The sequence below is a fragment of the Sebastes umbrosus genome, chromosome 15 (assembly GCF_015220745.1).
Source record: "Sebastes umbrosus isolate fSebUmb1 chromosome 15, fSebUmb1.pri, whole genome shotgun sequence".
NCBI lineage: Eukaryota > Metazoa > Chordata > Actinopteri > Perciformes > Sebastidae > Sebastes > Sebastes umbrosus.
Window position 1 is genome coordinate 7,139,221 of NC_051283.1, and position 6,000 is coordinate 7,145,220.

At 44.9% G+C, this 6,000-nt stretch overlaps 1 protein-coding gene across 1 annotated transcript in view; it reads right to left on the bottom strand.

The window, feature by feature from the left end:
* LOC119503309 (hippocalcin-like protein 1) overlaps positions 1–5,437 on the bottom strand; it is a 59,721-nt gene extending 54,284 nt beyond the window's left edge. Inside the window, exon 1 of the mRNA XM_037795003.1 lies at positions 4,911–5,437. The gene's annotated coding sequence lies outside the window, so the exon portion shown is untranslated. The remainder of the gene's footprint in view (positions 1–4,910) is intronic.
* Between the last annotated feature and the right edge of the window lie 563 nt (positions 5,438–6,000).

Sequence of the window (6,000 nt, forward strand, 5' to 3'; positions counted from 1 at the left end):
TAAAAATTATCAATAATCCCTCCAAAATACCACATTAAGACACCAAGACATTGAGAAACACCATAGAAAAAGCCATGCTGTGATTTGGTATCAAAAACTTTTGACATTTGGAGATTTCTGCAAGAATTGCATTTTTTGGCTATTAGTTGGCGAGCACTTCTGTTGTGTAAACTGCTCAGAAACCACCTTATTTTCAATCTAGCTAGGAAAGCCATCCAACCTATGAATGCTCTAGGTCTCTAGTTTGTGGCTGTAAAGTTTCATGAGGCTGTGATTATCCTAGAGGTCACCACAGGTCATTTTATACAGTGAGGTAAAATTTAAAAAAATGGTCTCACTACAATGAAATGGCTTCAATTGGCATCACACATGAATACAGTTGGGCTCATTGGATCCACAAGAGTCTCAGCTTTACAGTGATACCCAATTTATGTAATTCCAAGACTGTTTAGGGACCCCAGTATGCATAAATATTCATACACACCATTTTAGAATAGGAGAAAATAACACATAGAACCCATTTTCATTCACATATCTTGAGGTCAGAGGTCAAGGGACCCCTTTGAAAATCGCCATGCCAGTTTTCCTCGCCAAACTTTGTAGCGTTATTTAGCGATCTTCCCGACAAGCTAGTGTGTCAAAAACTCAGCCCGCAAAAACCTCTGAAAGACAGAACAGCGGCCGGGCCGGGCCCGCTGTCGGGCCTTCAGAGATTTAAGCTCCATGTCTGCAAGCAACTGCAGTCCATTCACAAAAGGCTGGAGCAGAAACAACCGCCATCCTCCAGGTTGATTCACACAGTTAAGGACGCTCTAACAAGCACCAGACTCATCACCGGCTGTGCTCTAAGCTACACGGAGCGTCACATTGGGATTGATTGGTAACATCTTTGGTTCGGGCCCTCGTCCACCTCCAGCAAAGCAGCTGCTCTCTCGGCGGCGTTATCACAAGCTTCATCAGACTGGATGTGACGGGCAGGAGACGCCCCTCCCAGCAGGATCAGGGCAGATTATGGAGCCGGCAGCGCGCACGGGAAACGCAGACCTTGTGTCGAGCCATGCAGGACACATCCCGCTCATCCCACTTTCCCACATATGAAAACACAGGGCTTACAAAGCATCAACACATAGTTCTTCCTTTCAGAGCGGCTCTTTCAATCTTCTATTTAGTATGCCAGAAAAAGATTTAATATGTCCCAACACAGTATGTCAAATGCAGTATGCCAAAAATACCAGGATGTCCAACTACATCCAGTCATATTTTGCAGTATACAAAAGCCGCAAGCATGCTAGCCTGGCTATTCTGACCCACAATTCTCTGCACAGCAGAATTATGAGCAAGAGGATCAAAGTTCAAGGTGCAATGTTGTGATGAAGTCGTATGTCCCAATTGTATTCATACTGCATGCAACAGTACGTACTTTGTAAGGGTAACGTGTAGTTGTCTTTGTGTTCACACAAGCGTTATGTTTCACTTTCACTTTTGAAACATAGTTAGTGAGCCAAAACATGTTGTTTTTCCCCTAAACCTAAGTGTTTTTGTTGCCTAAACCTAAAGAAGTCTTTTTGTTTGTGTTCAAAACATTTCATTCAGTTTTACAACGTGTTGGATTGTGTTGCTTTTAAGTTTTGCTTTCACTTTTACAACGTAGTAGGTGTAGTAGGCCCCCAATGACCTACATCTATGGTGCTTATAGCAATTATTTAATGGCCTGATAACAGTTGAATCGGGTGCAGCGGTCTATTTAAGCTGCAAAAATTTCCCATCTCTTTCTCTCTCTGCCAGTACTGCTGCTGCCTGCTCATTCAGCCCCTGCACCACCACCTCAGCATCCACCTGCAGGCTCCGCTGGGGGAATACGTTTAATCATCACTCTCCAATATATCACACAATCATATCTGCAGTCGGAGTCTAGACGCCAAACTCTCACTATGTCCTGCTGTTGTAATAAACATCTCAAACCTGAGTTGTCTGACTGAACTGAGAACGTTTTTTTGTTTTTTTAAACAAACTTTAACTTTATTTTTGGTGTTATTTTTCTATTAAATACATAAGATTGGAAGGTCTTCAGGCTTAGAAATCAAACCAAAGATGACTTTTAGTCGGCTGCTGTGAAAGTCACACTTGCAGCAATATAACAACATCATGCTACTTCCACCACAACACATTCTCACTCCCAAGTCGTTGAACACCGCCGATTGGTCAGTGCCCCTTGGCATCCGAAACCAATAGACAGGGTACCCCTCTTGCTTTACTTTTGGACAGACCGGGTACGGCATGTAGGCTCGTTCCATGCATAGTGAAGTTAGGTTTAGGCAACACAAACACTTAGGTAGGGTTAGGAAAGGGTCATGATTGACGCTAACTTTACTGACTAGTGACTCACGAGACTGACGTGACAAAATAAGTCATCGTTACTTTTAGTTTCACAAGGGACACGAACACCAATCTCCTGGTTGAAAGTCTTGTGTTAGTCTGATCCATCCACCACCATGGTGATAATGGTTTATGGGAAAGTGGTATTTGCTAATTGTAATAAAGGAAAAACAACCATTTCCTCCCCATTACTGTGTTAACACCAGACCACAGAGCCATTTTACACTCAGCCTTTATGTCCATCTCTTTGCTATTCTCGTAATGATTATTCTCTCTTTTTTTTCCCATAAAGCCCTCAGAGTCGTCCTCTGAGAAAAATTCCACTGGCCTTCCACATCCATCACGCTGCCAGAAGATGTACACACAGCGGGCCTCTGCGGGGGGAAGTTATAACCCGACCCAAGGCCTGGAGGCCGCTCCGACCCCGCCGAGGTCTCCGAGCATCGGGAGCGTTCAAAGGTTCTCCTTGTCTCTCTGGAAGAAAGAGGCCGTGCATGTTTCTATCCCATGATCCACCACTGACCTGCGTTCACGTGGCAAGACAGAAACCTTAATTCAAAGTGACTTTCAGGCCGCGTACTTATGAATTCCATGCGTACATGCGGTCAGGGGCGTCTTGTCAAGAATTTCTAGCAGCGTCCTACGAGAGGAAGGTCAACTATATGAGCAAGACTGTTCCTGTGAGAGCCTGCAGCACATTGCACACAGCAGAGACTTGCATGAAAGAGCCACTGAAAAGAGTAAGAGGTGAAAGTGAAACTATATCCTTTTCTCTCACCACCTGCATCGTTGGAACACACCTTAACATCCATCATTTGTTTGGGGTGAAAACCTCTGCTGATGTCCAGAGAAGTTATGAGCGTGTGTGTGTGTGTGTGTGTGTGCAGAGAAGAGAGAGAACTGCTCCAGCACACATTTATCTTCTTATGTAACATCTAGACTAGCATTAGCACATGCAGGCTAAACGCTGCCTCGGCACAACCAAAACATCAGCGGCCCGTGTCTCATCCCAGAGCAGGTTTCCTTACAACAGGATCCCCAAATACAAATCAATTTGTTCCTCGGCCGTGCACCACATTCCCATTAACCCGGGGGTCACACCCAACGACGGCCACATTACCGGAACCGGTCATCATTCTTTTCATTATCAGCCGCCCTTAATGACAACCACTGAATGACCGCAACGCCTTTCGACCCTGCAGCCGTCACTCATGACTCGTGACTCCTTTGAATACCCCTGAGTGGATGCATGGGTCAGGTGACTTTCTTTCTTTATGTCTGACAGGAACCGGTTAAATCTGAGGCAGCTGGGTGGCATTTAGGGAAGGAAAAAGTAGAAGCAAATGTATCCGAATCAGCCATAAACAGGCTTGTTATCTCGAGGTGAAGGAGAGAAGAGATCCTCAACACTTAAGTGGCCGATGCTGATTAAAGATGGCATTTTATATAAGCTACGCCGTAGATCCCTGCCTCTTATCTTGTTGATTTAGTCCACAACACTGCTGTCAATCAGGAAGAGATTGCCAATATGGATAAGTCACATTTTACATCATACATGAGATTGCAGAGGTTGGACGCAGGCTAATGGAGCAGACCTCAAGCTGCATTATAACCACACTGGTTTGTCAGTAAAGCTGTTATCAACCCATTACAAAGCAGCACGATAACTTAAAGTCCCCAACCTAAGACTCACTAATAGAGACAATAACTTTTCGCCTTGGATCATCCAACTGATATTATAGAAATCTATTCGATAGGTAGCCTAAAGAAACAGCAAAGGTAGCATATGCAGCCAAAATAAAAGGAAGATATTTAATTGAAATCTCTATAATCTTACAACTGAAAGACAAAATACACAAAACAACAGCCTATCTGGAATATAATACTGCTATATGACAAAATACTCTTATATACTGTGTGACAAATTACTCTGCAGTCTCAACAGTAATAATACACCCTATAGGCAATGATCAGTATGGGAGAAACAAAGCAGCAAATAAGATTCTACAATTGAATCTATCTTTCTTCCTGTCTGCCTCTCTTTCAGGGAGATAAATGCACCTCATGAGCCGCAGGACATGAGGAGGAGGAGAGCTGGAAGATCCAGAGCACCACCACCACCATGCGCATCCCATCCTCCTGTCCCGCGTTAAGACCATTCATAAATATGGCAGGCCGATACCTGCTCTCATCCTATTGGCTGCACAAAGGAAGGCTTTTCAATCCTTTTATTCTAAGTGATTAAATCGATTAATTAAAACACTCCGTATAGATGATAAACCTGAGCAAAAACATCTGTGTTAATGCAATCAAACAAACTGCAGGGGAATGTTTTCAGGTCACATACTGTTTGTTGGCTCTGATGCTATCTATACTCGGCGGGTTATTGTCACCAAACAGCCGAACATCCTCCGTCTCCGCGCGTAAACAAACGCGTCTGCGTCTTTTTCTCCACAATTCATTACACCAGCGCATTCATATTGTATGTAGGGTAAACATCTGCGATGTATATGAGTGTCGACCCTCTTCCTTACCCGATGAAGCCGAGGTACAGTGTGGTAGTCTGCGGTGTGGAGGATGAGGAGGAGGAGAAGGAGGAGGAGGAGGAGGGGTGTCCCTGCTCCGGTTCAGCCGGGCCGGGGTGCAGGACAGCCGGGTAAGAGATGCAGGATGCTCGGCTCGCTCTGGACGCCTTCCTCCGCTCCGGTGCTCCTGATGATGTATAGTGCTGCTGCTGGATCTCCGTCTGATGCTGCTGCTTACAACTGCACACTCACACACATCCACATCCACGCGCACAGTGAGCTGAGTGATTGACTATAAAGTGGCCCCTTGGCTACAGCAGCCGAGCCCTGCAAACCATGTTATCGTGCAGGCGTGAGGCAGCAGTCAGTGACGGTGCTGCGGTGCCGAGCTGAGCTGAGCTGAGCTGAGCTGGTGCTGCTCCTCCTGTGGTCGGGACGGTGTAGCAGCAGCAGCAGCAGCAGCAGCGGTGGTGGTGGAGGAGGAGGAGGACTGGACAGTGTGTTGAAGTGTCGGAGCGCCGGTGGAGTGGATTTAAACGGGGGGATGGTTTGGTTGGGATTACGTGGTAGGGTTTTAATTAGACAGAGCTGCGCCGATTGGCACTGACGATGCGCACAGACCTCCTCCAACTCTCCTCCCATCTCTCTCTCTCTCATTCTCTTTCTCTCTCCCAGTAAAACAGATAGTGTGTGTGTGTGTGTGTGTGTGTGTGTGTGTGTGTGTGTGTAATAATATAATTTACTGCGCCATATTTTTGTTCTTTGATGAGGATTGCAATTCCATAGAGGTCACAAACAAGAAGCACATCATACACTATAAAATATAACTGTAATGTTCCTGTATTGACCCAGTGGAGAAAAAAACCCACTGTGTTTATTGTACAGTGTTTCCTTTTTTTATCTCTATAATAGCCTCATTATTTTGGTTATGATGATAAAACTTCCTAATCTATTATAGGACTATAGTGGTCTTTATGAAAGATAGTGGGGAAATTATTCCCTCGTGTTCATCATCATCATCTGCCCTTACAAAATGGCATTGAAATGGAATAATAAGTCTGTTTTTTGTTGAAATGTGGCCAGTGTAAACAAAGATTGT